The sequence below is a fragment of the Bos taurus genome, chromosome 1 (genome assembly GCF_002263795.3).
Source record: "Bos taurus isolate L1 Dominette 01449 registration number 42190680 breed Hereford chromosome 1, ARS-UCD2.0, whole genome shotgun sequence".
Classification (NCBI taxonomy): domain Eukaryota; kingdom Metazoa; phylum Chordata; class Mammalia; order Artiodactyla; family Bovidae; genus Bos; species Bos taurus.
Window position 1 is genome coordinate 119,499,678 of NC_037328.1, and position 26,074 is coordinate 119,525,751.

Here is a 26,074-nt window from a genome sequence, read left to right on the forward strand (position 1 = left end):
GCAGGTCTTTTGTGGCTTCTCTCTCAGTCTGTCACTTTATTAAAACACAACAATTTGCAAGTGTTATTTAGCAGATCAGCTGGGTTCATTTCAAAGGCTAATATTTAACAAAGGGGAAAATAACTTATTCTAATCCTTTTAAAAAGTGTTTTCTATGTATTCTTAGGCAATTTGCCTAGTGTTTTCTATAGATCTCAAAGCTAGGATTCAAGGACAGTTTTGTAATGTTTTACACTGCGTATCTATGTAATCCAAACGATCAGTTCTACAGCAGAAGGAAACTAATTCACAGTGCAATAAGTTATACTACAGACCACATTATTTAAAGTGGTTAAGTTTTTCATTTCCTGTTGCATTTCTGTGTATGGCTGGTGGCATATGAATTAACAATTTTCTCACTGAAATGTGACAGAAAAATATCTGCTTTACCCAATCCTGAACATTACTTTCAGACCTCCTGACTCTTCTATTATTATTCAAAATTATGCTAGCTTATGCTTGCATCTAATAATGTATAAACATATTAATTAAATATTAGCACAGTGTTTACTTGTGCTAATGCTAATTTGCTTCAATCATGCCTGACTCTTTGTGACCCTATGGACTATCACCCATCAGGTTCCTCTGTCCATGGGATTCTCCAGGCAAGAATACTGGAGTGGGTGGCCGTGCCCTCTTCCAGGGGATCTTCCCCACCCAGGGATCCAACCTGCATCTCCTGTGTCTTCTGCATTGGCAGGCGGGTTTTTTTTTTTTTTTTTTTAACCACTAAGCCACCTGGGAAGCCCTCACTTGTACACACACACACACACACACACATATATATAAATGCTGATAGTGTAGCAGTTAATTAAAAACAGAGAAAGGAAGATCTCAGGCTTTGGAGAATTTGATGAGTTATATCTCGGGGAGAAATGAAAACTAGAATGTTGGAGTTAGTCCCAGATTCCAGTTCTTGTCTTGGTATTGGTTAGCGATATGATGGACTCCTTAGACTCACTGTGAAAAATTGAACCCAATGAGAAAACCTAACTTGTAGCTTTGTTTTTGTGAAATAAGTAAGAAAATGGAGATGAAGTGACTGACCCAGTACCTGACCAAGTAAGCATCCAATTTAAAAGATGTTAACTAATGCATTCTTTTTGTGTCTGCATTAAAAAACCCAGCAATATAATACAATAGCAATAATCCTAGTTATGTTTAAGTGTTGTGAGAAGGCAATAAGGCCCAGTATATGAAACAGTATCAAGCTCTTCCCAAAGTGATCTCCCAAAAGGTTTCACCCATGAAACAAGACTGTAGGTTGGGAGAGTTTTAAAGATGACTCATTCTTGAATTTTTAATTTTTTTTGAGTGAGAATACTGTACCATTTTGATAACTTTATAAATCTCACTTATTTTTTTTCTGCTCAGGATGATGACTTAAGTTTGCAACTCTACTAGACTAAGAAGATATAATGTTACCCTGAAATAAGAGTTAACTACAGATAAACTATTTGCAGGGCAGTTAAAAAGATGAAGTTAAGGATAGGTTCTACCTCAGGGAATTGAAAGAAAAAAAATGTGATGCTTAAAATACTATTTTCAACCCTTATATTACCTTACCCCACATGATTGAGATAAGTTTGTTTTGCCTAAAATACTTTATAGTGTCTCCTTTCAGGAGAAAAATCTGTGGGAGAGGAATTTGAAGGAAGCTGTGACCAACTAGCTTTTTATTAGGGACAGAATGCTGATTAAATTTCAGGCATTATTTTTAACTCAACTTGTCTTCCCAATACTATTTGGGTTTAGTGTGAACACTGAGGTATTTTGCAACAACCATTGGCGAGAGCAAAGACCAACTACTGACATAGAACTAAAAGGTTTTACTCAGAGGAGCAGGACTAGACTTTGGCACTTTGGCCTTTATCCAGTAATTTCCAAGGACACACTTGAGTTTCAAAAGAGATATGTGCTTCCTGAAACCACAGGCCCTCGCCTGGACAAGTCAGTGTCAATTCAAACCAACTTTCATGTTTTTCTGTGAGAAAAGGAAAGCTCCTCATTTAAAGTGGCATGTTTTATGTTCCCAGAATGTTCTAGTTCTTTTGCAAGGGCTGATTTTATGAGATGTCAATGATATGAGGGGTCCTGGGAAATAAATTCCTATATCATTGTAAATAATTGTTTATACCATCAGCAGCCCTGGGACCTGGAATTATATCAGACGTTCTTCTGGGGTTATATTTCGGTTTAGAGAGCCAGTCACACTTAAGGACTGAGTCTCTTATCTTTTGTCAACTCAGCACAACCTTGTTTCCAGAAGCCTCCTTCTATCACCACCACTTTGGAAATCAAATCTGCATTTCCACTTCAAACTGCATGGCCTATAACTCCTCATGCACAGGAGAAATGTACAAAAATATTTTACTATGGCATTGTGAACTATAGCAATTGGGTATTGTTTTTCTAGAATAAAGGAAATCACATTTTTCCCCCTCATTCTGTCCACAATCACTTCTCATTTCTCACTTGGGGGAAGTCTCTAAAGGAGGCCTGTAAGGCACAAGCCTATTTGGGGGAAGCATGACATCACAGATGATTCGGTCCTTGGCCCTATCGGCTGGAAATAGTAACTAAGTCCTTTGTCTAAGCTGGTAAGAGAGGAGCTGCAGAAAATCAAATTAGCAGGAGAGAAACTATTCGTCTTCATTTTCTTGTTTCCAGCCTGCAAATACAGATTGTTAAATATGCCTGTTCTCTAATCCTCATTAGGAAATCTTGAAGAATAGCAGGACAGGAAAAAAGGCATGGGGGTTATGAGAAAACACCACCACTAAAAAATAATACAAAGTCAGAATCGTTCCTTCTCATTCAGACTGTCTTACGTGTTTAGAGGTGGTAGAATTTGAAGTTTTTCATTAAATTATTTTATTCCAGTTATATGTGGATGGATGCCATGTATACAATCCCAAACATATCATTTTATTCAGAATTTTCTTTTTCCTGGACTTGAAGAGAAAATAATTTAAATAGAATACCCAGTGTATGAAATCATTTTGCATTCAGTAGTAGCCCCAGGAATTGTTAAGTTCACTGGTATATTAATTTCAGAAGGCAAAACCTTCACTATAATAATCTAATGGTGATGCCATGCACCACTAAATCTCTGTTATGGGGGGTGGTTTATTTTCAGGCCCACAGACATGGGATTACAGGTCAGTGATAGGCAAAGTATTCTTGAGGTATACCAAAGCCCCAAACATATCAGTCGGTGGTCCAGGAGGAACTGACATCAACTGCAGGGTTTTAGTGATTAGCGTTCTAGTAGTAGTCACTGATGATGATGGCTACTGAACCAGTCACTGGGGATTGAATCATGTACCTGACTTCTCTTCAAAAATCTCTCCTGTGAAAATATCTCACTACATTTCAAAGCAGCTTCAATCATGAAACCATTTCAGTTTAAAAATTTCATTTGTTCCCCTCTTCTAGCATCCATTCTAAATTATGTCTCTAGTCCATCTGTCAGTTGATACCCTTCAATTTTTGCTTTACAGATACTGGTCTGTTTGCTGTGTCTTAAATATGCCAATGCATTGCTGCCTCAGGGCCTTTGCACTTGCTCTGCTCTCTCCATTGATCCATCTTCCTCCACACAGTTCCTTTGTTCTTAGTAAGGAGGCTTTCCCTAAACTCCTTTTAGAACTGCACCCTTCTTCCTCACTGCTTCTACACTCTATTTCCATTCTTCATGTCATCCAACATATTCTATACTTTAACTTTTTTTCCTGTCCAAATGCACTGGAATGTTCTATGAGGGTCAGGATTTTTGTCTGCTTTGCTCACACTTTGTCCTTCATGTTGGGAATAGTAATTGGCATGTAGGTGTCCAAAGAAAATACTTATTGAGTAAATAACAGCAGAATCTGTTGTAAACTGCAGCCCTAAATAGGAATAACTTGTGTTTAATATAATTTTCATTCAGAAGACTTTACTCTCATGACATTTCTTTGATTTTTGTATTTTTGGAGTCAGAAGAAACAAACTTTAGGGTTACCCCACACCTGCTCAGTAATAAACTTCTGGGTCACAATAGTTGCAAACTGAAATGCCATCAGGATTTAGACAGTTAAATTTAGGTGTGAAGCATCATTGAGGAGTGATGGGGGCTTTGACAAATAGTTGAGTTCATGTACTATTCTCCCTAAAGGCATTCAGATTTGGAAAAAAAAAAATTAAGCATAGCCCTATCAGAAGAGATCCGTCTACCTGTGGTTTTAAAGGTCAGTAGGACCATGAAGACATTTCTAAGTCATACTGTTTTTTCTATCTCTTTGCAACTATTCACTCAGGCTTGGGTATGTGCCTGATTCCACTTTAGGACAGGAATACTCAGCTGATAAAATCTAATTACATTTGCTTCCCAACTAAATTGCATGTCACCTTCCCCTCTTGCGACGGAAATGGCCCCTCTTGGGTCCTCAGCGTCTGATTATTGCAAACCTAATTGATTTGCGACATTTCATTAATAAAGTTAACTAAAACTAATTATACATATTGAAAAGAAGTTTCCTGTGAAATGAATTATTCTATTTAGCTTAAGGGTTCTTAATTGTTAGAATGAATTGTTGAGGAGGATTGAAGCATTATTTTCTCTTGAGATCTTTATATATATATATACATATATATAAAATACATATATATGTACATATAATATAAATATGGATTGATGGATGTTTATACTATAGTAACTGAAAAAAAGAAGAAAATGGTTAAAAATGAAGGTTAGAAATAACAAAACATCCTCCTCAGAAGATAAAAATCACAAAATAGGTTGTGCATAGATCTCTAATCATTTTAAGATGTCAAATTAGGATCTGTTACATTTATCATACAAAGGAAGCTAAAATCAATTTTTAAATTGTTTGACATGTGTTATTTTATTCGTAGCATAAATTTTTTTTCACTGAACTTGTTCATATTGTATTTCTCACTCTTAATTCAGATGCCATGTGTCTAATTCACCAATCTAATTAAATCAAAATTCTAGCATAAATCCAGAGGGAGCCTATACTAACTATTTCAATTGCCCCAAACCAAGCAGATGCATTGTGGGTCAGTACTTTTCACAGGGTCATTTTCAACATTCCCTATTTGTTCAGTTATATGTAGATAAATGTATTCTACATAAAATGAAGATGAGAGTTCATTAATGGTTTGCTGCTAAGTCACTTCAGTCGTGTCCGACTGTGTGCGACCCCATAGATGACAGCCCACCAGGCTCCGCTGTCCCTGGGATTCTCCAGACAAGAACATTGGAGTGGGTTGCCATTTCCTTCTCCAATGCATGAAAGTGAAAAATGAAAGTGAAGTCACTCAGTCGTGTCCGACTCTTAGCAACCCCACGGACTGCAGCCTACCTGGCTCCTCCGTCCATGGTATTTTCCAGGCAAAAGTACTGGAGTGGGGTGCCATTGCCTTCTCCGCATTAATGGTTTAGAGTTGAATAAACCATGGCTGGGCCGTTACTGTTACAGAATAACCTTCTGTATCACATAAGAAGCTGTTCTCGTGAATGACTTGAATTTACATTGCTTTTACACTGCCAAAGCAGGTGCCAAAGAATTTCCTTCTTTGCATTAAGTAAGACACTGAGTTGTTTTATCCTCTTGCTCTGTATACTGACTGCACTGGACAGACCATGAGGCAGCAAAATGCCCATACTGTTCTTCCCCCTTGGCCTGAAGCATCACTGAGTCAAGGTTCAGACACTAGGTCAAATGATAGCCTTTATCCACTGCCTGGTTTTATCTACAATGGCTTTGTTTGCTTTTTATGGTGGCCAGTGCTGTGTGCAGAAGTACTTTGGCTTTGCTTGGGTAAAAGGAGAAGGAAGGCTGCTTCCGATGGGACTTTGGACTTGCGATGTGACATTATACCTCTTGTCCCAGGGATGCCCTGGGAGAGTCCAATATTTTTTTTCAAATCTGGAAAGGTGCCAAAAACCTAATTCTAAATAACTGGTTATCATCTGCCAAGTTTGTACTGTACTATTACATTTCTGAGATATTTTAGATATTCCCTGAATTAAAAAAAAAAATGACTCATATATCTAAGTCGTTTTAAGAGTCTTAAAAGGAATGACTAGCTAGTTGAAGGGAGAAGATGACAGCACTTCTAGTACTGGTGAAAAGTGCTTCCTGCCAGCAAAACCAAACTGTGAAATTAAGAGGTGAATTCTCTGAGCTCTTTTAATGATTAAAAATATTAACAGTAACCCAGTTTAAATTAGAATCTCCTATATAGTTGTATGCTGTGCATATCTAGCTATATTGTTTAAACCTAGGATGACTATTCGGAGAAGGCAATGGCACCCCACTCCAGTACTTTTGCCTGGAAAATCCCATGGACAGAGGAGACTGGTGGGCTGCAGTCCATGGGGTTGCTACAGTTGGACATGACTGAGTGACTTCATTTTCACTTTTCACTTTCATGCATTGGAGAAGGAAATGGCAACCCACTCCAGTGTTCTTGTCTGGAGAATCCCAGGGATGGGGGAGCCTGATGGGCTGCCGTCTATGGGGTTGCACAGAGTCGGATACAACTGAAGTGACTTAGCAGCAGCAGCAGCAGGATGAATATTACTGTGAATAAACTATATGGATAATAGGTTATTTACAGTAAACCTATTATTTTATAAAAAAAGCTATTTTTTGGTTTATTAAAGAAAAACAAAACTCCACAGACAGCTAACATTTACTCTGCCTTTTTTTCATTGGTAAGATTTGGATTCATATTTAACAATTCAAAACTGGGTTTGCACCTTTATTATTTATGCTTTCACTGAAAAATGATACTGTTAAATGTGTAAAGGAATACTGGCTGGGTAGTTATGTCTTTTTCATAGCTAGTTATATAGCTATTTCAAATCTTTGATGCTTCAATGACTCAAAGATAAATTTGCTTTTAATTTCTTGCCTTGTGTAACATATAACCATTAGTCCAGGAATCAAATTTAATTGAACTACTAGATATAAGTGACTGGAAAATAATTGAAACTGATATTAAATGAATGGATCACAGTAGAGGATCAATGGTGAATAAGAAATTTAAGTATATAGTGTAAAAGGGGGTGATTATATTAATTAAAATTATAAACAAGCTATTATTCTTTGTTATACAATAAGTTGGAAATCCAGAGACCATTAATATAATACACATTTCCATAAATGATACAGAAATAAATGATCTAATAGTTATTTTGTTTGGTTCTTCGGTTGCTTAAAAAAATAAAGCTTTAGTAAAGTTGGTGTGATTGAGACCCATCTATCATTGTAGGAAAAATAAAATCTTACAGAATATAAAGAACAAAGAAAAAATACTGGCCTTTAAAAATGATCCTACATCTTTTCTAGTTTTGCTTACTTGAAGACGTCAGTGATTCAGTAAAAAAGCCAACAGCCATATATTAGGTCAACATAACTATATGTACAATTTTTCACAATTTTTAAGGAAACAAAAACCTCTAATTTTATAAGAATACATAAAGTATTTAAATAAATATTTAAGTAAAACAGTTAATTCCACATATCTTAATATGCAAATAAATAGGAGAGAGGAAAGGGGCTTGTGAGAGCCATACACCAGATAACCTACAGTTAAGAAAATTAGCATTTAAAAAATATTTTTAAATTTCAAAAGACATATAAAAGAGCCCAAAACTTTCTTACCAAGTAGCAATGGAAGCCTACTGCATTATTAATAATTCCTTTATAATAGCACTGTCTAGTAGAACTTTCCATAATGATAGAAATGTTCTATATCTGTGCTATTCAGTACAGTAGCCACTACCTACATGTGTCTATTGAGAACTTGAAATGTGGCTAGTATCATGCAGGAACTCAGTTTTTAACTGCATTTATAATTAATGTAAACAGCTACATGGAGCAGATGATTACCATAGATTTTAAGCCCCTGAATATTTTTATTCTTTTATATGTATTAACCATGTTTTCCCATTTATCATAAGTAGGTTTCAGCCTAAGTATTTTTGTTTCTACAGTATGAAACAAGCTCTGGAATACTGTTTACACATTACTGGTTTAAATCAATAAAAGATCAAAGTTCTGTAGTTTTAAGTTGATGAAAGTTTTAAAGTGACAATACAAAGTTCAGAAGGCCCTTGGAAAACACTTTTTGTATTTCAATATAATGACATGGGTTGGGACGGGGCTTGGAGATTCTTCCAAAGGCAAAGTTGCTAGTTAGTGGAAGAACTGTATGATGTTAGTTCTTCAGTGGAAAATAACTTATTAGAATTAAGTATGTTTTTGCTCATTTATCTGAAACTTAAAGGTCTGAAAAAGTTTAACATTGTACAGGATGTTTTTTTCAGTGTTTTCTTATTTGTAAGCAAAATGTTGTAGTTATTTGGAAAGTTTTACTACAAATGTGTGAATGTTAATCAGAAACTTAGGGGCTTCCAAAATACAGGAGGAGAGGCTGATCTAAGGACCATTTCCAGGAGGAACGCCCCTGTATTATTATCCTGATTCTTCTGCTTTAAGGCTGAGGAGGCGAATATGTAAAGAGCTCCTTCTGTTCAGTACTCTTAGGATATAAAAAAAAGCTGCTAGTTTTGGTATCTTCCTAACGGGGACATATATTTTAATATATTTTCCCAGAGCTGGATTTTTGCTGAAAATGTGCATAGCCCAGCTTCCAAAATTTCAACTACACCTCACAAAAAAACCCCTAAAGATTTCCAGTGACAGAACTCTGCAGAACGTTACTATTTTTGTCTTCCAAGATTAGAGTAGTCCTAAATAGTTTTCTAACACCACTGTGGACTGCCTTCCAGCAAGTGTTTCCTACTTGTCAATCAAAAAGACTAGTTACCTCTAACATAGGTCTGCCCACCCATCACCTATCTTATCTACCTCCTACTTTGATAAAATCCAGCCATGACACATTCAGAAAGGGACAAGCTACTCTTTTCATTTTCCTTGGAGGAACTAGGGAATGTCTCCCCTGTTAATTTGGGAAGCGGAGGGTTTGTTCTTTGAGCTGAGTTTATGTCAGGAGAAAAAAATCCTGCTAGCTGGGTAAATCAAGGAGTCTTTTTATGAAAAATATCATACAGTCTGTGTGATAAGAGTTGAACTGACAGAGCACCCCCCTAGCTGCTCTGTGAGGTTCTGAGTGGAATGCCCCACTGTGTGACTCCATGGGGCTTATGTCTACCAGGGGTTAAACTGCTTTGGAATTAATGGGTACCTCTGTATATGGTTTTTCCTGTGGTCATGTATGGATGTGAGAGTTGGACTGTGAAGAAGGCTGAGCGCCAAAGAATTGATGCTTTTGAACTGTGGTGTTGGAGAAGACTCTTGAGAGTCCCTTGGACTGCAAGCAGATCCAACCAGTCCATTCTGAAGGAGATCAGCCCTGGGATTTCTTTGGAAGGCATGATGCTAAAGCTGAAACTCCAGTACTTTGGCCACCTCATGCGAAGAGTTGACTCATTGGAAAAGACTCTGATGCTGGGAGGGATTGGGGGCAGGAGGAGAAGGGGACGACAGAGGATGAGATGGCTGGATGGCATCACCGACTTGATGGACATAAGTTTGAGTGAACTCCGGGAGTTGGCGATGGACAGGGAGGCCTGGCGTGCTGCAATTCATGGGGTTACAAAGAGTCGCAAAGAGTCGGACACGACTGAGCTACTGAACTGAATTGAACTGAACTGCAGAGGATATAGGCTCAATCCCTGGTCGGGAAGTGGAGATCCCACATGCCTTGGGGCCAAAAAGCCAAACCATGAAACGGAAGCAATCTTGTAATGAATTCAATAAAGACTTTAAAAATGGTCCACATCAAAAAAATCTTTAAAAAATTCATATTATTAATAATATGTATGTTCTTTATATATTGGAAGGAATGGGCTCAGAATGTCATTCTTTTCTACAGCTTCTGTTTCTGTCACCTGACAATAGTGTGTGTGGCTTTATGTGCTACCTTCATGGTTGACACATTAGAGAAAATTACTGACAGATACAGTGTTATAGGTGTAAGCCATTTACCTGGATGCAGACCTTCTGGAATGGCTTCAATGACTTAGTCAGATAAAACCTGTCATTTTAGATCAGCTTATCATACATCAGTCTGTAAAGAAAAAAAAAACATTAAGTGATTCACTGAAAAAGGTCAGATTTTTATTTTCTAATTTATAAAATAAGCATTAACACTACATCTTAAGAATGTTTTTGAATGGAATGAAGCCATCTGTCAACATCGAGAACATATTTTTCCTTATACAGACTTAGGCTCTACTGGGTGACCATCTGTCAAGGGACCTTGTCCTCTTCCTGTTTATAGTCAACATCTTCCCTCCTTGTAGATGAATGCTAGAGAAGGTGAAAAAGAGTTTTTGGGTCAACAATAATGCAATTTCTAAGGCATTTCTGGGAGAAGGCAATGGCACTCCACTCCAGTACTCTTGTCTGGAAAATCCCATGGGCGGAGGAGCCTGGTAGGCTGCAGTTCATGGGGTCTCACAGAGTCGGACACGACTGGAGCGACTTAGCAGCAGCAGCAAGGCATTTCTGTAGCTATAACTACTAAATATAAGAAACATCCTTATAGATTAGATTTTTACTTGTGAATTAACAAACTTTGATATATGATTATTAGAGTATAATTTCTGTACAACGTCGTGTTAATTTCTGCTGTACAATGGAGTGACTAATTTATATGTATACATATATCCCCCTCATTCTTGGACCTCCTGCTCACCACCCCTGCCTCCATCCAACCCATCCAGGTCACCACAGAGCAATGAGCTGAGCTCCCTATGCTTTATAGCATGGTAGTGTGATTGTGTTTTATACATGGTAGGTAGTGTGATATACAATTCTTTTCATATAAAGCTTCAGTTCAGTTCAGTTCAGTCGCTCAGTCGTGTCCAACTCTTTGCGACCCCATGAACCACAGCACACCAGGTTGCCCTGTCCATCACCAACTCCTGGAATCTAACCAAACCCATGTCCATCGAGTTGGTGATGCCTTCCGACCATGTCATCCTCTGTCATCCCCTTCTCTTCCTGCCCTCAATCTTTCCCAGCATCAAGGTCTTTTCAAATGAGTCAGTTCTTCACATCAGGTGGCCAGAGTATTGGAGTTTCAGATTCAACATCAGTCCTTCCAATGAACACCCAGGACTAATCTCCTTTAGGAAGGACTGATTGGATCTCCTTGCAGTCCAAGGGACTCTCAAGAGTCTTCTCTAACACCACAGTTCAAAAGCATCAATTCTTCGGCACTCAGCTTTCTTTATAGTCCAACTCTCACATCCATACATGACCACTGGAAAAACCATAGCCTTGACTAGACAGACCTTTGTTGGCAAAGTAATGTCTCTGCTTTTTAATATGCTGTCTAGGTTGGTCATAACTTTCCTCCCAAGGAGTAAGCATCTTTTAATTTCATAGCTGCAATCACCATCTGCAGTGATTTTGGAGCCCCCCAAAAATAAAGTCAGCCACCGTTTCCACTGTTTCCTCATCTATTTGCCATGGAGTGATGGACCAGATGCCATGACCTTAGTTTTCTGAATATTGAGCTTTTAAGCCAACTTTTTCAGTCTCCTCTTTCACTTTCATCAAGAGACTCTTTAGTTCTTTGCTTTCTACCATAAGGGTGGTGTCATCTATATATCTGAGGATATTGATATTTCTCTAGGCAGTCTTGACTCCAGCTTGTGCTTCCTCCAGCCCAGCGTTTCTCATGATGTACTCTACAAGTGTTATTGTGCCATAATTTTGAACAAAATCTCCTTAAAAGTTTTTTCTGTTTTAATTTTCCATAGAAGTAATATATGTATGTGGTACAAGTGCCTAGTTATGGAAATGTATAAAGTAAAAGTACACATCTCTTAATTCTCTAATTGTCGCTCCAGGTCTACTTCCCAGAGATATATACTACCAATAGTTTTTTTTATGTGTCCTTTAGAACTTTAAAAAAAGTGCACCCATGTATATAAGTATGTATATCCATTGCTTCTCATTTTATGCATTATATGTTCTGTACTTTGCTTTCCTTTAAAAAAACAAAAGTAATATGTCTCGTAGAACTTTCTACATCATTTACACAAATCTATCTCACATCATTTACACAAATCTATCTTACTCATAGGATTCTAATCATTGCACTGAAACATGATAATTGATATAATCAGCCCCTAGTGGGCCTTGGGGGCTTTCCAGGTGGCTCAGAGGTAAAGAATTTGCCTGTCAATGCAGAAGACTCAGGAGACACAGGTTCAATCTCTGGGTGGAGAAAGTCACCTGGAAGAGGAAATGGCAACCCATTCCAATATTCTTGCCTGGGAAATCTCACAGACAGAGGAGCTTAGTGGGCTATAGCCCATGGGGTTACAGAGTCAGACTGAGTGACTCAGCACACATCATGGGCCTTAAGGGTTTTTTTTTTTTTTGCCTTCTATTTCCCTTTTTTGAATGTAAAAAAGCCTCAATGATCATATTTATATATATGCATTTTTGTACTTATATGATTATACTGGTAGAATGAATTGCAAACATAATTGTCAATACAGATTGTTTATACACTCTAGGTTTTTGGAAGATACTTACAAAATGTCCTCTACAATGGCTATATGAATTTAAGATACCAAAAATCTGACTTGTATAAAATTTTGCATTTTTTTCTCAGTCTGATAAGTGAAAAATATATATTTGTTTTGGTTTACCTTTTTTTTGGTTAGGAATGAGGTTGAGCTTCTTTTTGTTTTCTTATTTTTGCAATTATTTTTCTACTAGGTTGCCTAGTTATGGCCTTCACTCATTTTTCCATTGGGTTCATTGTTTCTCATTTTAAAAAGCTCATGTCAAAAATTGGCATTTTACACGTAATGTGTGGCAAATAGCTTTCCTGTTTATCTTTTGTGTTTGTTTCTGGTGCTTTTTACTACACAACCATTTAAATTTTTTTATGTAGCCAAATTCATCAATATTTTTCATTATGGTTTGGGGATTTTTTAAAGTAAGAAATTGTTTAAAGTTAATGAATCAGCCCTGGGATTTCTTTGGAAGGAATGATGCTAAAGCTGAAACTCCAGTACTTTGGCCACCTCATGCGAAGAGTTGACTCACTGGAAAAGACTGATGTTGGGAGGGATTGGGGGCAGGAGGAGAAGGGGACGACAGAGGATGAGATGGCTGGATGGCATCACTGACTGGATGGATGTGAGTCTGAGTGAACTCCGGGAGTTGGTGATGGACAGGGAGGCCTGGCGTGCTGCGATTCATGGGGTCGCAAAGAGTCAGACACAACTGAGTGACTGAACTGAACTGAATGAATTATTCAAGAAGATTGTGTATAGTTTTTTTTTTTTTTTCCTAGCAACAACGTATATGAGTTTTCGAGTTTTACTATCACCTTGTGGTACAGGAGGATTTTGGCATTAGAAGAATATATTTTTAACTTATTTTTTGGTGTTTTTTTTTTGTCATAGCAAAAATTTTCCTACGAGATATTTTTTCCTATAAAATGCCACTCTGGTGTAAAATCTGTGAACTCTTATAGGGCTCTAGTGTACCTTAGGGAAAAAAATAGAGACAGGGTTGACTTGCTAGGATCATTCTCCAGAGGGTTAATGGTGGGTGTCTATAATCTGAAATCTAGAGTGAGTTAGAAGGAAAGGAAAAGAAATTCCAAGATAAAAAGTATGAACGGAGGCTCATGATAGGAAAGTCTGAAAGCGCATGCCAAAAAAGGGGAAAGAAAAGTCACGTTTGATCTTAGCCTTGATCTTAATAATCCTCAAAAGCTTTAAAGATTTGTTATATATTTTGCCTAGTATTTCTTATCTGTTCGTGCAAATATGCAGACATTTAAAAAAATCTCTAAGTGATTTTGCTCTCAAATCAGTGCTAGTATAACTGAACTGTTTTCATTAGAACACCAATGACCCAAATAAGACATTCATGGCACCTTGACAAGAATCTATCAAAGACACACACACACACACACACATACACACTCTCTCTCATTGGATTTTTATTTTATACACTGCTGTATTCACTTGTGATTACCTTTCCTTGTCACTAGATATTTTAAAATATATACATATAAAATACACAATGACTGTATAATATTCCATCATGTGGCTTAATGTAATGGGAATTTAAAAGAATAGATTTGTATTTCTCGCAAAAATCCACTCTGTTAACCCAGTATGTCAAACGCTAGAACACAGTCAGGAAATTATTACATAGGAATCACATCAGATTATTTTCCATTCCTGATAAAGTGGCAGCAGTTAACTGTGTGAAGGTTAAGTGCTGGAAGACATCATGGTACAATGTATTTTATGTGACATGACATTTGAATGGAAGGAGAATTAGATGATTAAAGCTGGGTTAATGGAACGTTCTTGTTCTAGCAGCATACCACGTAATTTACAAGTATGTAAGATGCATTTGAATTGCATAACAAGAAGAGTTTGGGTCCAAGAGTGAAGAAAAGCATGTATGATGATGAAATTGTAAATGGATGAAGTTTAGAAGAAGTGCTGTGAGGTTTTTCCTTTTTTTTTCAGTTTATTTAGAAAAAAAAAAAACCTAGTGTTGACTAAATTCAGCCACACTCACAACTATTTGGGGTTAGTGAGATGAGCAGGACTGTAAAGAGTCACAAGAGAATCACTGGTACTTTATCATTGATCAGCACTAAGAAACTCTGCCTGCTAGTATGCAGGATGTCTCCTGGGCACAAGTTCCCTTTTGAGCCCTCACTACGTGGCTTTATGGCATCCCTGGGTTGATTTTTGCCTTCATCTATAACTTACAAGTTAGACACTGTACTATTAGTGCTGCCGAAAGTTCTAGATCTAAGCAGCTGGTGACATTCTGTCTCTCAAGGATGTCCCTTTATCACGGAGAAAATCGTGGCTGCTTAGTTCTGTTGACATGCCTCTCCTCTCAAACATGATCACAGGGAGCCCAGACTCACCTCGGTCTTCTGACCCACATCAATGAGCCTCTGTCAAAACAACAGACATTTGACCCAATCCAACTGACAGCTCTCAGAGAGTCTATATGCACTGGGAAAAATGTCTCAGAGACTCATCATTTGAGGAGTCACTGGCTTAAAATCAGGTACCCTTAAAAAAAAAAAAATCAGGTACCCTTGTTTGCAGACTGACTGATTAGTATTATATTCAACTAAAGTTTTAGAAACTATGCTTACAGATAAATGTGTTTATATTAAAACTATGCTTATAGATAAATGTGTTTATATTAAAAGCTGAAAGAGTGATACATAATTTGAGTTGGAAAGTTTATATATGTTTATATATGTAGGATATGGGTTATTCAACTCAAGAACTTTTTTAAAAAGTTCATCAGAACACAAAGGTTAAAGAAAAAGATAAATTTCAGGTAAGTTTTGGGAAAACAGAGATATCAAGTCTTAAATTTTAAATTATGAACTATCATAGTTTTCTTACTTGTTTCCCAACTAAAGAAGGAATTCCTAGAATTCCTCATTATTGAAGTTAAAGGTAAGATGACAGGAAAATGTTATAGATCTTGCTTTTTTCTATGAGGAAAACAGAACTTGATTTCCAATTATAACTTTCTAATAATTATCCAATAATTAATTGGTCCAATAATTAATTGGTCTTAAAAAGCAGGCAGCCTAATGTAGAGCAGACAGTGTGGGTGGCAACAAAGAGCACAGAATCAAAATTGTGTTCAAATCTTGACTCTAACAGTTACCAAAACTGGGTAAGCTACTTATCACATTATTATTTGATATCCCAATCTATAAAATGGGGATGAGGCAGTGACTATTATATAGGGATGTTGTGAGAATTAAATAAAACACTGTATTGAAAGGCTGAACGTTGTTTGGCACATTATATATGCTCAATACATGTTAGTTTTGTTAAAAATGTTATTTTATTAAAAAGCCAAGAAAATAGCCTCTAGGTAATCATTTGAGCAAGCCAGAGGTTCTGTCACTTGTGCTTTTCTAGCTTTAAAGTCCTTTTGAATCATGTGAAGATCTTGCTAAAATGCAGATTCTGATTCAGTGGGTCCAGGTGGGGTCTGAGAGTCTGAATTTCTAATAAGCTCCCAAGTGATACTCATGATGCTAGTTGGGGGACCTTGACACCTGAGGTAATGTGGCGGTTCTCAATAGGAAAGAAATGGGGAAAGGAGAAACAGGGGAAGTGCAGACAATATGTACAGATTTAAAACACTTCCCCGGTGATTTTCATATGCTTGCCTTACCTGCTCTTTGATGCCTGAAGAACCACTGCTTTGATATTTCAACCTTTTATTCTTTTCATAGCTCTTTTTCTTATTCTTTACCTTTCCCTTGCCTTATTTTTTTTTAAATGTATTTATTTTAATTGGAGCTTCCTTGCCTTAGACTTTTATAGCTTTAGATTTAAAGCAATTGTGTTAATGCTTAGTTATTCCATTAGTAAGACTAAAGCAACACTTTTAAGTCACTTTATTGTAATAGGAAAGGTTTCTAACATTTCTACAATATAAGGATCTGAAAATGTATTTAATGTTTTCCACAAATTAAGCCAAAAACAGACAAACAGGCAAGAAAGTGACTTTAATAACAGAACACAAGGCAGTTGGGTGTGGTGCATACTATCAAAGGAGTTAAAACCCCATGGGGAAAGGAAAGTTGTGGTGGTTATTATGGAAGGGGCCAGAATGAAACATGTAACCACATTAGATATTCTACCCTGTCTGAAAGGTAGAAGGAAGAGGGTTTTTTTAAATGGCTTCCTACCCCAGCGGCATTGAGATGACTGGCGAGACCTATATCTAAATATGTACTTAGCTTGACCAACATCTCTCTAGGACAAAGACCATTTTTTATACTTTGGTGTGTCCTCAGGACCTAAGATCTCTCAGATCCATTGCATTCCCTCAGTAAGTATCTTCTACTATTGTTGATATATTTCATACATATAATTCTTCCTTTTCCAAGGCAGATAAGAGGAGCTTTGATTAAAATAAGAAATAACTAAAGAAAACTTACAGAGGAAATTAGCAGTCATTAACTCTCTTTAAAAGTACAGAGTTATATCCATATAACTTTTATTACAGTATATTGTTACAGTTATTCTGTTAAAAAAGTACAGAATCAAATGTGTATTCTTCAGTATTCTTACTCTGAAGTTAACTATGTAGCCAAAGTACTTTAATTCATTGATCTAAATGAGATTTTAACATCATCTGATGAAGAACAAGGAAACTTTGATTGTATGAAGAGAATAAGAAATCCCATAAAACTTGACCCAAACTGAATGGTTATTAATGCTATGATTTTAAATATTAAGGGCATGCAGAATTGGGACTTAGACTATGAAAAATAAAGCATACCTATTTCTTACCCATTTTTCCAATTTGTGTTAGAAAAGTAAATGGGCAACACAATTTAAAATATTCTTGACTATAAGAAGGAAAATCAAATGATAACTGGAAGATTCTAGACACCTACTTCTAGTATATGTATATATATACATATATTCTTTTTTAGTAAAATATTTTGAAAGAAATTTTGGTTTTCATAGTCAAGGAACTTTTTCCCACAGTGATCATCTGCTACGAAGAGAAAGGATCAAAATCAGATAGAAAACTTTTAATGTTAATACAACCACAGCTAAGATTCACTTGTCATGTTATGATTGTTCTAAACGTATATTTTGTTTTCTAATTGTCAAGTTCATCATTAAAATAACCACCAAACAAAGCATCTGGCAAATTTATAACTCTTTAGATTTTCTTTTTTTTTTTTTTGCTGTGATGTATTTTATATTTTAGAGCTTTAATAGGATAATAGTAGTAATTTGCCAAATTATTTGCCTATTACTTTAAATCTGTACAGATACTTCTAGATTTAAGATGGCTTTGTATATTAAGCCATTGAAAAGCTGATTTTTCATAGCTGAAATTCATATTGTGATTAAAAATAAAAAATGTAAAGTGATAGCTAAATTTAGGCGGGAAATGGAACAAAATTTACTTTTGCTGTGGAAGCTTTAGTGTACTGTTTTAATAGACACTAATGAGAAAAGAAGCAAACCGTGTTATCCAATGACTTCAGACAATTTTGAAAGAGAAAATTTATAGTGATTTTGTAGAAAATAATAGTACTTTCCAGTAGTGATGGGTTAAAAAGCTGATTTTTCCAATTTGCTAGATAACACGGGTGAAAAGTGTTTGGTTCCTTTTTTTATACTTGGACATTTTGTTGCTCTGGCTCTGTATTTGTTTATTGCCACAGTCTGTCTTCAAAACAGCTTTTAAATTTTTATAACACTTGGATGTACTTCAAACTTCTAAATAAAATTTGTGATTTTTCAGACTGCTCTGAGAGACTCTGGCACTGCTCAGTCGTGACTGAGCAGGAAAAGGGCTACGTAAACTACTGAGCTTGGGGCAAAAGACCGGGAGCCTGCATCAGGCAGCCAAAACATCTAAGCGTGATGGGTCTGGATCTTGGTCCCTGCATCAAATTTGAAAGCAAAACACAGCAACTGTCAGCTGCATAAAAAGGACACTGTGAAAGCACAGATAAAACTATAGGAGACGTGAATCATGCATTTTAACTGTGAGTTTCAAACTCCTTTTCAAATGTGTGAATGTGTAACTCAGTCGTGTCCAACTCTTTGAGACCCCATGGACTGTATGTAGCCTGCCAGGCTCCTCTGCCCATGGAATTCTCTATGCAAGGATACTGAAGTTGGTTGCCATGCCCTTCTCCAGGGGATCTTCCCAACCCAGGGATCGAACCTAGGTCCCCTGCATAGCAGGCAGATTCTTTACTAGTTGAGCTATCTGAGAAGCTCTCAAGTATTTTACCTGGGCTTTGGGTAAGCAGCACATTTTCTTTCATTATTTTTCATCTAGCACAGGATAAGAATTAGTCATAGTAACAACAGCAACAACAGTAATAAGCAGCAGCAGCAAAATAACCCCAAATTATATACCAGCACACACACACAACTCTTACTAAAAGTAGGAAAAGAAAAAACAAAGAAGAAACCTGAACAAAGTCACAGTTTGAGCACTAAAGCAGGGTAAGAGGGAGATAGCAGAGATTTGATCTCAGAGCTCTTGGGATGCAGAGCATTGCCAAAGCAAGAGTGACTGGGAGACACTTTATAAAACTTGTCTCCCTTTGGCTTCAGTGGAAGAAAACCAGCTTTCTTTTGGGTTGGATAATGGGACAGTCGATTCAGTTTAAGATCAAAGAAGAATCGAGTTAGAAATCGAGGCCTCATGATGGACACAAAAAACAAGGAAATTAGAAAGAAAAAAAGGGGGCTGCAATAGAGTAGATAATGGACTGCTGCTGCTAAGTGGCTTCAGTCGTGTCCAACTCTGTGCGACCCCATAGACGGCAGCCCACCAGGCTTCCCGTCCCTGGGATTCTCCAGGCAAGAACACTGGAGTGGGTTGCCATTTCCTTCTCCAATGCATGAAAGTGAAAAGTGAAAGTGAAGTTGCTCAGTCGTGTCTGACTCTAGCGACCCCATGGACTGCAGCCTACCAGGCTCCTCCGTTCATGGGATTTTCCAGGCAAAAGTATTGGAGTGGGGTGCCATTGCCTTCTCCGAGATAATGGACTAGATACTACTAATCATGAGAACTTTAGCAAAGTTGAGATCCAGCAACTTGGGGCCACTCCCTGAGCCTTAATTAAGCCAGGTTGTAGAAACTGCCAACTGTAATCTAGGGGATGGACACTTGGACCTAATGATTTTTCAGAGCAGACAATTTACCAGGAGAGCTATTTAGACACTTTTGAGGAGCACAAACATGGGCTAAAAGGGTAATTATTTTAGACTTTATTTTTTAAAGCAATAACTAGGAAACAAAAGGAATCAAGGAATTTTATCACTAGAGAGACCTGAGGTTTGAATTGTGAAATAACTCTAACAGCACATGGCCAGTTATGTGGGAGTCTCCATTCCCAGCTCTCTGTGCTTCCTTGCCGCTGCACTGTCTTCCAGATGGGTGTTGGAATCCATCACAGTCTCCAGAGAGATTATCCATGTGGTGGGGCCTTGAGAGCTAGGGAAACACCAGCAGGCAACAAGGGAAACAGGCAGTTTCCTTTAAAGAAGACTTATAAAGGTGTTACAGCTTATGCTAAGGAGAATAAATCTTGGAGACCCAGGGTGGTATAACTACCAAGAGAATCATGTTGGGGATGACAGCAACTTGAAAAGGAGATAGAGGTTGTTCAAAAAAGTCATAAAACAGAGCAGCAGGGTGCCAGATTTCCTTCTTGCCTCATTGTTACTCTCATCTAGGAATGACACTAGAAATAGCCAGGTGGAAAATGTGATCCCAAGGGAAAGTGAGCACCCAAACTTTCACCAAGAAGAGAGGGCTCCAGAGGGCCACTCGTGGGTGTTTGATTCTTAATCAAGCCATCAGCAAAGAAAGATCAGGTAAAGAGGCCCGCAATGTGCTCAATAGTTCAGGGCAGGAGACTCTTCTGGAGACAAAGCATCTGGCATTGTGGATAGATCGGGCTGGACATTTAAGAGAACTGGAGAATGGGGTGCTAGGTAGAGGGGTGTATGAAGGGAAGGCGTCAGCAAGAGGTTCTGCTCGGTCTTGGAAGCAGAAGAATTTCTCCTAAAATCCGCCTCAGTGACAAACGTGCTCTGGCCAGGGTTGTGGGGATTGGCGTGTGCCGAGAAGCTCCGTTTTCCTTCTCCCCAGTTAATTCGATGGGGACTCAGCATCCCGGGCCAAGGACCCAGCGTTATCGTTTGAAGAGGGGTGGTAGGGAGGTGAGCCTTGCTGGTGCCTGGCCTGCCCGGTTAGCAGAGTGTGGGGACAATCAAGTACGCCTTTAAAGTGGCACAACTTTTAAAGGGACTCCCGCCTCGAGAAGTAATATGCTCAGATCACAGTTTAAAGACATGAGTTAGCTAAAAGCCTCGGGAAGAAAGTTTCCTTGGTTGCATCCCATCTCTGCAGATTCCTCGCTTGTGCTCGACAGAATTTGGTCAAATTAGAATGAAACGTCGGGGGCATGAGGCAAACAAGATCAGACTGCTTCTTCCCACATCTGATTTGGGGAAGGTCCTCCACCTCCCAGTGGGCGCCGGGGGGACCTTAGCTTTTTCTCGCCACCGTCCCCGAGAGCCTCCCGGCACTGCGCCCGCAGCTGACACCTTGGCACGAAACTGACACCCCGCCCCAGCCCCCAAGCTGGCAGGGCAGTCCGCGCCACTCACCCGCTCTCACTCGGGACGCTGCGCCGGCGTCGGGCCGAGCTGGCGGCGCCGGCTCAGGGTGCGCCCTCACTCCTGGGGTCCGCTTGGGTTCCTCCTCGTGGATCGCCGTCTCGGGTAGGCAGAGCTGCTAGTCGCGCGTCTGCCCGGGCGCTCAGTCGCCTCAGGCCCTTGGCTGACTGGCGCTGGAATCGTCCTCTCTGAGGCAGCTCCAAATTTATAGCGAGGGGCGTTGCTGCTTCGAGGGTTCCAGGGGCGAGGCTGTGTTTTGCACTCTCTCCTCCTCCGCCCCGCCCGGGAGACCCTCTCGGCCCAACCCCCTTTCCTCTCCAGATGCTGACGGAAGCGGGATGATGCCACAGTCATCCCCGGTGTCACTTAATAGATCTGCGAGTACCTGGCACTGAATCCGGCATCGGGGGAGGGAGTGGAGAAAGGGGAGAGAGCCGAGGGTGCAGGACCAGTCATTTACATCAAGATCCGGGTTACTCCACTTTTTTCATTTTAAACTTGGGAAACTTTAAAGGATGCATTTGGGAACTTCTTTCTCTTCCCTGGATGTAGCTCAAACTTTGATAATACCATTGTTGATCAAAGATCGCTGCCATAGATTATAATCTCAGAGTTGTTACAAAGTGAAAGGGTGGACATTCATCTCCTTCTATTGGGGTATGCTGTTGGAGTTACATTTTTAAAAATGTAAAAAGTTAAAAACCAAAATATGACTAAATATTTAAGGAATAATTAGTATAAATTCTTTATCGATTCTTCCGAAGAAGATGATCACTTTGCAACTCACGCTATGAGGTCAGTATCACCCTTATACCAAAACAAGATGAAACATGAGGAGAAAATGTCCCTGATGAATGTAGATAAAAATCCTCAGCGAAATATTAGCAAATAGATCTAGTAACATATTAAAAGGATTATACACCATGTCCAAGTGAGATTTATCTCAGGAATGGAAGGTTAGTTTATCAAAAATCAATTGTTATAATATACCATATCAACAGAATAAAGGACAAAAGCCACAAGATAATCTTAATAAATTAGAAAGCATTTGACAAAATCTAACACTTTTTATGATAAAACCATTCAGCAAACTAGAACAGAAAGGAATTTCTTCAAACTATGAAATCTATCTGTGAAAACTCACTAACATCATACTTAATGTTGAAAAATAATGTTTTTGCATCTAAGATCAGGAAAAGGCAAAGTTCTTTGCTTTCCACATATCTATCAAACATTGTTCTAGAGGTTCTAGCTAGGGCAATTAGGCAAGAAAAAGAAATGAAAGCCATCTAGATTAGAAAGGAAATGAAACAATTTTTATGTGCAGATAGCATGGTCTTGTATTTAGAAAATCCTAAGGAATCAATTAAAAAGCTGTTAGTGCTAATAAACAAGTTCAGAAAAGCTTCATGATACAAGAGCAGTATACAAAATCAGTTGTATTTCTGTATGTCAGAAATGAGCAATCAAAAAATACAATTAAGAAAAAACTGCTGAAGATCAAAAATATTAAACTTTTAAAGAATAAATTTAATAAAAGGATGTAAAAATTGTACTCTAAAAACAGAAAATATTGCTGAAAGAAATTAAATTAGACCTAAATAAATGGAATGACATTCCATGTTCATGGGTTGGAAGACTTAATATTGTTAAAATAGCAATAATCTCCAAGTAATATACAGAGTAAACACAAACTGTATCAAAATCTGAACGAGTTGTCTTTGAAGAGATTAACAGGGTGATCCTAAAATTTAGGAAAGCACAAGGGACTCAGAATAGTCAGAATAATCTTGAGAATGAATAAAGTTGGAGGACTATAACTTGTCTCATAATATCATAGACATTTGGAATCATTTATCCTAAGACTTTCTGTAGAAAAACCAAAAGTAGGTGACAAATTCCAGAGTCTGTGAGTGACAATTAGGAAATGTTCCTGTGATTATTGTTTTAAGAATCAGGGGAGCTTCATGTTTTTCAAATGTATTTAGTGCTAGAAATCATTAACCATTGTCCCACCTGTACTAAATTCCACCTTGATTTTAGAAATGATCATAGTTTTGAGAACTATGATCTCAGAAGTTTGTTACAGTCAGTTGTTTTGGGTGAAACTTCTCAAAAGGGTGGGGTTGACTCACTGGAATGTTATATCATCAGACACAAGCAGATGAAAAGGAGAAGATTCCAAAAAATTAATGGCATCATTTTTATTGTGCTGAATCAGCTGAGAAATAGGATGGTTTAAACACCCAACACTTAAACTGAACCCAGCTTTGCTGCTTCTTAGCCTTGTACACAAATTTATGCTCTGTTATGGATTTTTAAAATATATAGAGTAATAATGTTCTCAAAACTCTTGTTAGGATTAAGAGAATGTGTATATATAAAAGCCTGTGCCTGGTACATAGTAAAGTGCTTAATAAATTGGCAGTCATTTTCAGTGAGTAACCCGCTGTTTTCCATGCCCATCAGGGTCTTATTGACGTATTTTTGCTGCTCTAAAAAAGAGAAAGAAACCTCTTGATATCCTTCTGATGATTAAATTTGTTTCTGATATTTAACATTTGAAATTTTGCATAAATAAAATCTTCTCATACAGTGGATGAAGGAGTAGGCTTTTTTCCCTATCTTGCTTCTCTACACATGCCATGTGAGGCAGAATCAGTGAACCATCAGCATGAGGCTGGAAGTGGGAACACGAAAGGAAAGGGCAGTGGGCTGTTGAAATGCTAGGTGAGCAAAAGCAGAATGCAGAGCCTCACTGCTGCTGAGGCCAGAGCTGGGCTCACGTCAGATGATAGATCTTTTAAGAAACTCTCACTTTGGAGAAAAATGCAACAGGACATGGAAAAAAGTGCTGTGCCCAATAAACATGAAAAAGTGTTTACTTTACAAAGTAATAAAAATGAAATTTAAAGCAAAACGGTGCAGTTTTTCACCTATAAAAGCATCAGAGACTAAAGAAAAAAGATGACACCAGAATTCAATTTTTACAAGGTAGTAGGTAAGTTGGTACTCTTAGAAGTATAATGTATATTACACATATATGTACATGTGTGTGTGTATGTGTATATATATACACAATGCTGTAGGATTGTTGCATGGGCTTCCCTAGTGGCTCAGATGGTAAAGAATCTGCCTGCAATGCAGGAGACCTGAGTTTGATCCCTGGGTTTGACTCCTGGGTTGGGAAGAACCTCTGGAGAAGGAAATGGCAACCCACTCCAGTATTGTTGCCTGGAGAATCCCATGGACAGAGGAGTCTGGTGGGCTACAGCCCATGGGTTTGCAAAGAGTTGGGAACTATTGAAGTGACTTTGCATGCTTGCATGCATCCAAATTAAGTAAAACACACACCCACACATATACACACATATATACATACACATGCATGTGCATGGGAAAAAAATCAATGTATAGTCACTAAAATATGTACAGTGGTTTATTCTGAATGAAGAATACAGTAATTATGGATGCTGTAAAATTGTATTTTCTTTTTATGTTTGTCTGTATTGCTCAAATTTTATATTGCAATTAAATTACCATAAAAAAGTTAGTAGAATGAACAAGAAGGCAGGGAACTCAGCACAGGGACAGTTTGGAGATCAAGGAACATTGAGGGGCACCTCTCTTGGGGACAGTTTTTGCTGACACTAAACTTGAGTGCCCCATGGCTTCAACTCTGTGAGTATGCCTATACCTGTACTGTTTATGAATATAAAAAGTAGCATGACTTTATGGGATGATATGTTAACTTGGAATTCAGAGACCTGGAGCCCACTCTCCATTATCTCTAGTGACATCAGTGGAGCTAGGCCAAGCCAGTTGACATCTACAGCTCTCCCTAAAATAAAGGTTTTCCAATATCCTATTTACTAGCTGTGTGAACTTGGGCCAGTTATTTAAGTTCCTATCTTTTAACTTACTTACCAGCAAAATGTATTAATAGCACCCAATTCAGTTAGATGAGGATTAAATTAATGTAAAGCAAATAGAACAGTACCTGCTCTGTTGTTAGTACTCAATACATATTACTTAATAAAAAATTAGCTCTAATAATTCCACATATGTATGTTGTCCAAATATTCAAATACAGTCACTAGTCTAAGAAATCCTTTTAATAAGACAGGGATTTATCTTACCCAATATACTTTATCAAAGTTGAAAGCCCTGCGTTAGTTTTACAGGAATATAAAAAGATGAATATGACAACCAAACAACATTGTTAGCATTCTTGACTGGGGGGTGTCAATAGGCTCATTAAATATAACTGAATTTTACAATACCGTGTATTTTAATGAGGGTCTGTGTCTCAGGAGGCTTATTTCAGTTGTCCATATAGTATACTGAAGAAACTGATATGTAGAGTGAATAAACGACTGCTCTACCCCTCTTATTTTCTAAGTTTTATAAATCTCACTGCTTTAAAAAAATAGTTCTAAACTTCACAGATCATGTCTATGGATTCCATAGATCATAGACAGGTTTTCTGTTTTCTTCAGTTCAGTTCAGTTCAGTCGCTCAGTCGTGTCCGACTCTCTGCGACTCTTTGCGACCCCATGAATCGCAGCACGCCAGGCCTCCCTGTCCATCACCAACTCCTGGAGTTCACTCAAACTCATGTCCATCGAGTCGGTGATGCCATCCACCCATCTCATCCTCTGTCGTCCCCTTCTCCTCCTGCCCCCAATCCCTCCCAGCATCAGAGTTTTTTCCAATGAGTCAACTCTTCTCATGAGGTGGCCAAAGTACTGGAGTTTCAGCTTTAGCATCAGT

The 26,074-nt window shown here is 38.0% G+C and overlaps 1 protein-coding gene across 2 annotated transcripts in view; it reads right to left on the reverse strand.

The window, feature by feature from the left end:
* AGTR1 (angiotensin II receptor type 1) overlaps positions 1-21,573 on the reverse strand; it is a 55,581-nt gene extending 34,008 nt beyond the window's left edge. The window contains 2 exon segments of one of the 2 annotated variants that reach the window (NM_174233.2): positions 10,065-10,146; positions 21,293-21,573. The gene's annotated coding sequence lies outside the window, so the exon portion shown is untranslated. 2 annotated transcript variants of the gene reach the window in all.
* Between the last annotated feature and the right edge of the window lie 4,501 nt (positions 21,574-26,074).